The 9,344-nt window shown below is 47.1% G+C and overlaps 1 long non-coding RNA gene across 1 annotated transcript; it reads right to left on the reverse strand.

The window, feature by feature from the left end:
* Positions 1-224: 224 nt before the first annotated feature.
* LOC310836210 lies at positions 225-1,474 on the reverse strand. The gene is made up of 3 exons (XR_014559923.1): positions 1,407-1,474; positions 923-1,031; positions 225-286 (listed from the first exon to the last, which is right to left on the reverse strand). It is a non-coding gene; the product is annotated as an uncharacterized lncRNA (long non-coding RNA).
* Between the last annotated feature and the right edge of the window lie 7,870 nt (positions 1,475-9,344).

Raw genomic sequence — 9,344 nt, forward strand, 5'->3', positions numbered from 1 at the left:
TCCTCTTCTTCCTTCTCCTCTGCCTCCTCCTTCTCTTCCTCCTCTTCCTTCTCTTCTTCCTCTTCTTCCTTCTCCTCTGCCTCCTCCTTCTCTTCCTCCTCTTCTTCCTCTTCTTCCTTCTCCTCTGCCTCCTCCTTCTCTTCCTCCTCTTCTTCCTCTTCTTCCTTCTCCTCTGCCTCCTCCTTCTCTTCCTTCTCTTCCTTCTCCTCTGCTGCCTCCTCCTCCTCTTCTTCTTCTTCTTCTTCCTCTTCCTCCTCCTCCTCTTCTTCCTCAAGTGAAAGAATAGCTGAGGGAAAAGCCAAAGAACCACCGGTTAAAATTGGTATATGGCATGTACAACCATAAACTGTATTTTCACAGACCTTCCAAATGTCCTATTTCCCAGGGATGTCCCTGATTTAGAGAAGCCATCCCTGTTTTCAGTTAGATTCCAGAATGTCCCACTTTTCCTTAGGATGACCCTATTTTCATCAGAGAAATGTTGGAGGGCATGTTTCCATTATGCTGTACTTTCATTTTTTATGGCAAAAATGGACAACCAAGGAAGACAGGAAATCCAGGCCACAAGGAAGACAGCAAACCTTGGTGCCCTTCAGAGGCACATGCGCAGTCTGCTACTGGCCTCTGGCCTCCTGTGCAGGGTAAACACCGCTCCTGCCAAGACTTCTGCCCAGTGAAGGCGATCCGGCAAGGTTAGCATCTCCCAAAAAGGCACCCTGAGCTCTGCTCCAGACCAAGGGGGGGGGGGAGACCTGTGGCCCTCCAGGTGCATTGGACTCCAGCTCCCATAAGCCCCAGCCAACATGGCCAGTGGTCATTACGGATGATGGGACGTAGTTCAACATCATTTGGAGGGCCATATCACTGCCCTCAGAAAAGGCAGCAGCCCCTGAATTAGCAAGTGCAGGATTCTCAAAAATACCTCTTCCTTGCATTTCCTGGCTTTTTCTGCGTATCATTGCAACTTCTCTATACATTGACTTCACCTCCCTCTTAAGTCTTCTGACTTCCATCCTCAGTGCTTCAATTTCCTGGGGAGGACAGAGATTGGTAGATATTTACTTCAAACATTTACAGAAGATGCAGAAGCCCTGGTTGAAGAATTCAGGAATAACAAAAACAAACCTAAGCCAACAGTGCTATTGCTGAGAAGGAATTCCACCCCAGGATGCTAAAGGCATTGCAGGCAGAGCCCAGAGAGCTCTTTCCCTAGCCTGCAGGTGCCAGAAGGCCACGCGCTGGTGTTACAGCGGTGGTACTTCAGAGGAGTATGGGAAAAGGCTGCTCTGGATTATGAGTATATAAATGGCATTGCCTGATGTTTTAAGCAGGCCCTTTTTCTGGCAATTTAAATGATTAAAGTTGACTTGATTAACTCCATCCTCCACCTGCCCTTATGGCTTTACCTGAACAGAAGTTCCAGCCCGTCTTTGATCAACTGGGTTCTCTTCAGCTGCCATCAAGTTCTCCTTAGTTACAAATAAGGCACATTTCAATTATTATAGAAACCAGTTAACATTTAATGATGAAAACCCCATATTTCTGGCTGAAACCAGGCACACAATAAGAAAAATGAGTATGCATGATTGTATTTCATGCTTGTTCAGAATGTTTGTGAACTAGACAACTGCAGTTTTAAACTGGCCCTTTTTTGAGTGATTTAAATAATTAAAGTTCAATCAACTCCACCCTCCACCCACCCTTCTGACCTTACCTGAGAGAAGTTACGACAGATTCTGTATCACACTGCATTTCTTCAATCCTTATCAAGCTCTCCTTAGGTGCAAAGCAGGCAATTTCCATTATTATAGAACCAGTTTTTCATGTGTGCTTTTCATGAACTAGGTGAACTAGACAGCCACTATTTTAAACTGGCCCTTTTCCTGGCAGTTTAAATGATTAAAGTTGACTTCATTAACTTCATCTGCCAACTACCCTTCTGGCCTTACCTGAGCAGCTTGTCCTGGACCACAGCGGATCCCTTCACCCTCCATCAAGCTCCCAGGTGTGGATCTGTTGTCCTGACCTGAGTACAAAAGAAGTGATTTTACACCTCCATTCCAACATGAAACAAAAGCCCAGAGCCTGGCTTCATGCTCCCCCTCATCTGGAATATGGTCACTTCCAGCACCCTCCCAGGCCAAGGATCTCCTTGTAGAGGACTGCTTGTATGACAGAGAGTGTTTCTGTGGAGTGCCATCTCTCTCTGCTGGAGCAAGCCACCTCTCCAGCAGAAAAATGGTAGATTGGAACTGGCCATCCCCGAATTCTCTAGGCAAGCATGCATGCCACACCTCAGCCAAAAGAGCTGCTATAACTCAGGAAAAGAGCATCTATGCTGTGGCTCTGGATGGCCAGCATTCTGCTTAGGAAGCCCTGTCTCTCGAATTCAACTATCCCACACAAGGCCATGCAGCCAAAGAGCTGCTTCACCAGGCAGTTACAGTTTCCCCTGGCTGGTCAACATAGTTCCTCTTCCAAACGCACACAGCTTCAGTCTAGCACCTATTTCCTATCTTTCTAGGAGAAGGGTTAAGATCCACTACCACTGCTGAGACTGCTTTCCTTGCACACTTACTTTTGTCTGACCGAGATGACCTCTGGTGGGATCCTTCACCTAATGCTTTCTTCTTATTCCCAGCTGCAAAAACCACAAACACCAATTTAGGAAAGGCATCAAGTTGTGTCCTAAGGCTGCAATGTATCTCCATTCAGTCCACAGCCTGGACCACAAAGTGTCGTGGTCAACACCCCACACACAATGGAAAGTTGCTGGTTTCCTCCTTCATACTAGCATGCAGTGTAACAGCTGTTGAGGAAAATGCCAAAAGCTCTCACAGCCTGCTACACAAACCATAAGAGTCTACCCAGCCCTCTTCCTCCCCTATTCCAACAGATAACCAGCTCTTGAGTTTATAATTGAGTTCCCTCTTTCCCCAACCCATTCCATATGCATCCTGACCCAACTATCAGGATTTGCGATCTGACCAAGTTTAGGCGCCTAACTCTACAGTACTGCTGATACACCAGAGAGGCAATAGCCTGCCACTCACTAACCTAACTGCAGCCTTGCAGGAAAAGAATATAAGACCAGTCAGATATTTTGCGGTTCAGAGGATGCACACCCCAACCTAATTAGCACAAGCATCCATTAGAAATTAGCAGACCAATCCCCTACAGTGTACACCCTCCCCAACCAAAACCAAGTCAGCTCACCGCCAGAAACTGGGATCCTTGTTCCTGTAGCTCCTTTGCCAAATTTCATGGCAGGTTTTCGTCCATGAGAAACCATGACATGTTTTTTCTATGAGACACATGACCCAAATATCAGAGGAGACATTTTTTAGGTATCTGTCATTCATATACTTTAAAGTGGAAGGATTTCAGGGGCAGGTGCTCTTTTTCTGCAGGGGGGTGGGGATTCCCAAAAAAGCACTATTCAGACCTGCATTAATGGCCTATGAGAAATAGGCTCATAGCCGTGTGACAACTGCACATCATCCTGTTGTGTTTAAGGGCTGATGTTGCACTTCCAGGTAGAAGAGCTCTTTGGCATTATTTAGGCTCTGTGTCAATTGACTTTGTGACATGATGGGGGGGGCGTTATTGTTTTTAGAGTATTTACCTGCGACCTATTGTGTGGGAATCTCAAGGCACTTTACAACAATGTCAGAAAATATGCAAACATTGAAATACAGCAAAATAAACAGGCCAAAGTAAAAATATCCTTAATAGCCCGTACTGGTTGGCAGCAGCATTCCTCCAAATGCATGATGGATAAACACGCTTCCCACCTGGACCAGAATTGCACCTATGTTGGCAAAGGCCTCCTTTCTAGAAGGGGTAGCAGTGGCTGCCCCCACCCACTGCTCTCTTCTCCCAGGCATCTGAAGACATGAACAGCTCACTTTCTCTGCCTGTGTGCCACAAGCCTGAATTGCAAGACAGTTCCCAGTTTGGTACAATGGGGAACAAACATGCAGGGGACGAGTTCTGAGGGTCCCCAACAAAGTCATTTCCCTAGGCCAACATGCCACCCTGCTGCTGGCTGCCAACCCACAGGGAAACTGCACTATTTTCCCCACAAACCGAATAGGATGCGGACTGTAACATAGGATTTCCTAACTTGTGAGTTCTATTGAACCACTGCGGCTTCCTCAGTTTAAAGCATGGCAACTCAGGTGAGCCATTAAGCTAGAAGCTGCCTTCTGGAAATGTGGCATGCAGGAGAAGAAGGACGGACCCCGGGATTGGCTGCATGCCTTCCTTTTGCCTTACACCTCACAACATCCTTCCCCAGCCTGGTGCCCTCCAGGTGTTCCAGGGCTCCATCTCTCATCAGACCACGACCGCACAGTCAGGGATCAGGGATGGGGGCAGTTGTCCAAACCAGCTGGAGAGGCTCAAGGTGGGCATTACTGCCTCAAAGCTCTTTCCCTACCTCTCAATCTGGACTTACCTGGCCTTGCCCCTGACCGCCTTTAGCCACATCAGCTGTGCTCAGAGCTGGGACAGACCCCTCTGGAGACTTAAAGGTAGAGGAAACAGCCTGGGTCCCCTGGAGAGCACTCTCAAAGGAGATGCCCTCAAAGCTGGACACACTTTTCTTACTCCCAGACTTCAGGCTAGAGAATGTCGCTGCACGCTTGCGACCCATTCCCTGGGTAGAAGAAACCTCATCCAGAGAAGGATTTTCTCGCCCTGGGGGGGAAGCACTTTGGCCATTGCCACGGCATGTGGAGCTCTCCCTGGGAGCTGGACTTTCATCAATCATAAAGGAAACACTTCGGCTGATGCCACGGCGGCGTGATGAGCCCAGCCTAAGAGCCGGCTTTTCTTGGCCCGGGAGGGAAACACTTCCAGTGAAGCACCCGGAAGGTCGTATGGCATGCCCTCGGACCCGTGGGTATACATGGGCCATAGGCTGGCAGAAAAGTAAGGGCTTGATCACATCTGCGGTGCTCAGCTCAGGGGCTGGCAATGGAGCTCTGCCAGAGGAGGAGGAGGCGCCCCATCCAAACAGTTGTGGATAAGGGTGCTGGGACCTCGGCTCTTCCTGGCCCAAGACAGCACTGCTTTCAACAGCAGTGCTGGGAACTGAAGCTGGGCGCTCAGTGGACTCTGGATCAGGCTGGGGAAGAGAAGGCTCATCCAGCGATTCAGCTGGGGTCTCGGCAGGGGACTTGGGAGGGGACTTGGTTGAACTTTTCTTCTCCATTCTGTGGACGTCTTCTGTGGTCTTCTGACCAAAGCACCAGCTGATTTCAAAGGCTATTTTTTATTAAAGCTTGAAAGACAAGGAAAAAACAGTATACAGAAATCAATGTCAGATATCAGTATACAGTATACAGTATACAGAAATCAATGTCAGCATTTTTTAAACATAAAATCTATAAGAAAGAAAAGAAGAAGACTTCTGATTCTTCATCTATCAACTTTAAAAACTTATGCAAAACTCTTTCTTCATATTAAAATCCAATTCTTCTTCTTTCCATAAACCAACCTCCCCCCCAGTCTTTGAACCCAGATTATCACAAGTTCATGTTCCTTTCAGTGCAAAAAAAGGGTTTCCCTTTTAATTCCCTCATTAATAAATGTCAACAGTGATTTTTCTCTAATTAAGCACATCAACTTTGCTATCTCAGCCAAATCCATTGATTTCAATAACCATTCTTCCACTGTAGGTAGTAAGAAGTCCTTCCATCTTTGTACATGGAATAATCTGGCCGCTGTGATCATATACTGCTGGTGCCTTCCTTATTCTTTTTCTAGTTAGAATAATAGAATTGTAGAATTGGAAGGGACCCTGAGGGTCATCAAGACCAACCCTCTGCAATGCAGGAATCCCAACACATGGTCTCCTATCCAATATGAAACCATGTTGGAGGGACTTACAGAACTTTGTCAAACTGTATTTAGAGGGCAAGTCAGACCCAATGCGAGAAACAGCTCCAATTTTGTGGTGGGTGGCAGAAGATTTCCCTAAGACCATTTGGAGGAAGTAATGAAGAACCTACTCAACCTTTCTTTTTTGTCAGGTGGCTTGCTAGTTCCATTAAGTCCTTCAAGTGTGACTACAGCTTTAGTATGTCTGTTATTAAAAATGAAACACCTTTTTCAATTTGAAAACTGTTTAATGATCTTTACCTATCCTGGGAACAGTACACGGTAGTGGTGGGCAGTTCCACAGACCCTCCTCCTCTGCTCAAAATGCATACAGACCCATCAGCCTTCCCTTTCTCCATTTATCATAGCCGTACTTCTCTCTGTGCTCACCAGGATGTTACAATAAGTAAAATCAACTCCTGTCTCCGAATTATACACTAGAACACCTGAAATATTATTGTGTTCTGAGCCTGAAGGCAGAAATGGGAAATACAGTCCCATTTACTCGGCTTTCTAGTCTCTCTTTCCATAGTCTCTCTTTCGCTTCCTGACCTAACGTTTGCCTCGCTTAACATAATTAATTAGTAAGTGAAGTTTTTACTCTTCCATTCAAGCAGTACAGGAAGTAAGAACGTGTAAAAAGGAATTCTACTTCTAGAATTCCCAACTCCTGACATAAAACAGGATAAAGTTTGCCTTTAAATACTACGTGTTAGAAACAGAATTTTAAGGGGCAGTCTTTTCTGGCAGTGCCAAATAAAGCTACTGACCCATTTCTAAGTCCTAAAATCCACAATTTCTCTGGATACCTGAAAAACCCAGTGGTGTATGTTGCCTTTCCAAAGTTCAAACCATGTGCAAGGCAGCTTACAAAAAATAAAATATTATATATTTTGTGCAAACACAGCAAAACTAGTCATAAGCAATGGACAAAATGTCAAAAGGTACACAACCAAATTGAAAAAAATCCACGTAAATCATAATATTCCACATAAATCATATGATCCAAAATAAAGATGTAAAAAATTAACATCAGCAACAGCAAAAATCCCCGCCACCCCCTCCCCCGAAAAAGAACCGAGCCCTCTTTTATAAATTGTAAAAGAGAAAACCACTGGAAATTGTAACCTTCCACTATTAATTGTGTCCTTGTTTTAATTTTACAATCTCCTCGTTTCGACTTTAAGAACTCTCGACAGGTTAACCATTTCTCTTTATCCGTCACCCTTTTTCTGTAAAAAGCGGCTTCTGGTGAAACCCAAAATGGAGTCTTTGCGCATAAACTAACTTTATATCTATTTCCAGATTCTTAACACGCCAGGCACGTCTAACAGAGTGGTTCTTAAAGTGCGCAATTACTTTAATTTTATCTACCACAAATATCCAAGCCATCTAACCCTTAAATCCCAACCTTCTAATTCCCAAAGTCTCTTATTTCTCAATATCCTCCATTCCGTTAATCGCACCAAGCAACAAGCTGTAAAGCAAAAGTCTAAAACGCAAGCTTTCCTTCGCATCTCGCAGAACTTTAAATGTAATTCGTGGTTTTTTTCCCACCTGTCCTACAAACCTAGGTCTTTTTGCCGTTTAGATGGTAAATCAGTAGTCAACCCATACTTTTTGGGGGAAAGTTGTCTGGGTCACAGAAAACCTACCGAATAAGAAGAACTGGAGTTTCTGCCGCTTTCTGCAAGCAACGCCAGCCGAATTCCCACCTGGGATAAGTCGCCGCGTGCCCCGATCTGAGGCGTCGGAGAAAGACTGGGGCGGGCGGCAAGTGGGAGGCGAAAGTCGTGCGCTTGTGTCTCGTGAGAAAAGGCTGATCCTCCCAGGAGGCAGCCTGCTTGCTGACAAGGGGGCAGAGCCGGGGGCGGGCAGAGATGCAGCCTGGCCTTGGGGTGCCCGCCTCTGCCCGTGCGCGTTGCCGCGGGGCTCTTGCTAACGGGCTGGTTTCTGGGTGAAAGGGTCCTGGATGCTCGTCGCCAAGGTGGCTGCTAATTGCGCTGGTGGCGCTTGGCTCTTTCTCTCTTCCTTGGTTGAGAGGTGGAATACCAGGTGTGCGGGGCTGCCTCTAAGCCCATCAAGGCCACAGGCTGCTGGCATGACTCATCCCGGCTTTCTCATCTGAGGGGAAAGTGTGTGTGTGTGTGTGTGTGTGTGTGTGTGTGTGTGTGTGTGTGTTTAATCTTAACCGCCATCCTGCTGGCTTTGGCAGCTTCACTGGGCCAGTCCCTTACCAACCACTTAGCCTACCTCACAGGGTTGTGGCGAAGATGCAATCAGGGGAAAGACCTGAGGCTTTGCTTCTGGATGTGTAGAACCCTGGCATGCTGCAGGCAGTGGAATGAATGCCCATGGGTGGGCCAAGAGAGGGGGCATAATGCAATAGTGGAGACTGAAGGGAGGACAATGAATGTGAAGCAACATGGACACAGAAAGAGAGAGAGAGAGAGAGAGAGAGAGTTGAGCAAAATCCAGAGAGAGTTTTAGGATGGCAGAGAGAGGAAGGGAGACCAGGCAAGGAAGGAGCGAGAGAGCATCACAGGAGCCAGCTCTCACAGGCCCAGGTCCCCTTGGACCCCTTCCACAATAAAATATTTGAGGGGGACGGGCCCCCCAAGTTGATGTGTACTGCCATTCAAATGGTGTGCATGCACCATGTCATGTGATTGATTATGTGGGGTGGGGATATTTTATTCAAGTTGGCAGCCTGGAGGGCACAAAAAGAATGAGGGGAACCAAACGGCATTTGGAAAGGGGGAGGGCAGTAGAAGTGACACCTGCAACCTGCTCCAGGGTGGGCATTGCATTCAACGGGAAGAGGGGTTACGGCAGAGGAGGAGGTTGTGAGAGGTGGGAGTTGGGGTAGGGTAGGGATTGCTAGTAGCAGCATAATGTCCTGTGCTGGCCCTGGTGCCCCTAATTCAGAATCCCTGAGTTGAACTCTCCAGATTATGGGATGTCAAATACAGAGCAGTCAAATACTACATTCCTAGAGAGGGATGTTTGTCCAGCCAGTAGATAAACTTCCTGTTTCCTTCTGACCAGAGATGGGTGTGACTAAACTATTTTATACCTTTTATACAAGACTGTATCATGTCTATTCCTTTTAGGAGGGAATAAAGGGGAATAAAGAGGGACGTGGGTGGCGCTGTGGGTAAAACCTCAGCGCTTAGGACTTGCCGATCGTCAGGTCGGCGGTTCGAATCCCCGCGGCGGGGTGTGCTCTTGCTGCTCAGTCCCAGCGCCTGCCAACCTAGCAGTTCGAAAGCAAGTAGATAAATAGGGACTGCTTACTAGCGGGAAGGTAAATGGCGTTTCCGTGTGCTGTGCTGGCTCACCAGATGCAGCTTGTCACACTGGCCATGTGACCTGGAAGTGTCTTCGGACAGTGTTGGCCCCCGGCCTCTTAAGTGAGATGGGCGTGCAACCCCAGAGTCGGACATGACTGGCCCGTA

The sequence above is a fragment of the Podarcis gaigeae genome (assembly GCF_964106915.1).
Source record: "Podarcis gaigeae genome assembly, chromosome: Z".
Lineage (NCBI taxonomy): Eukaryota > Metazoa > Chordata > Lepidosauria > Squamata > Lacertidae > Podarcis > Podarcis gaigeae.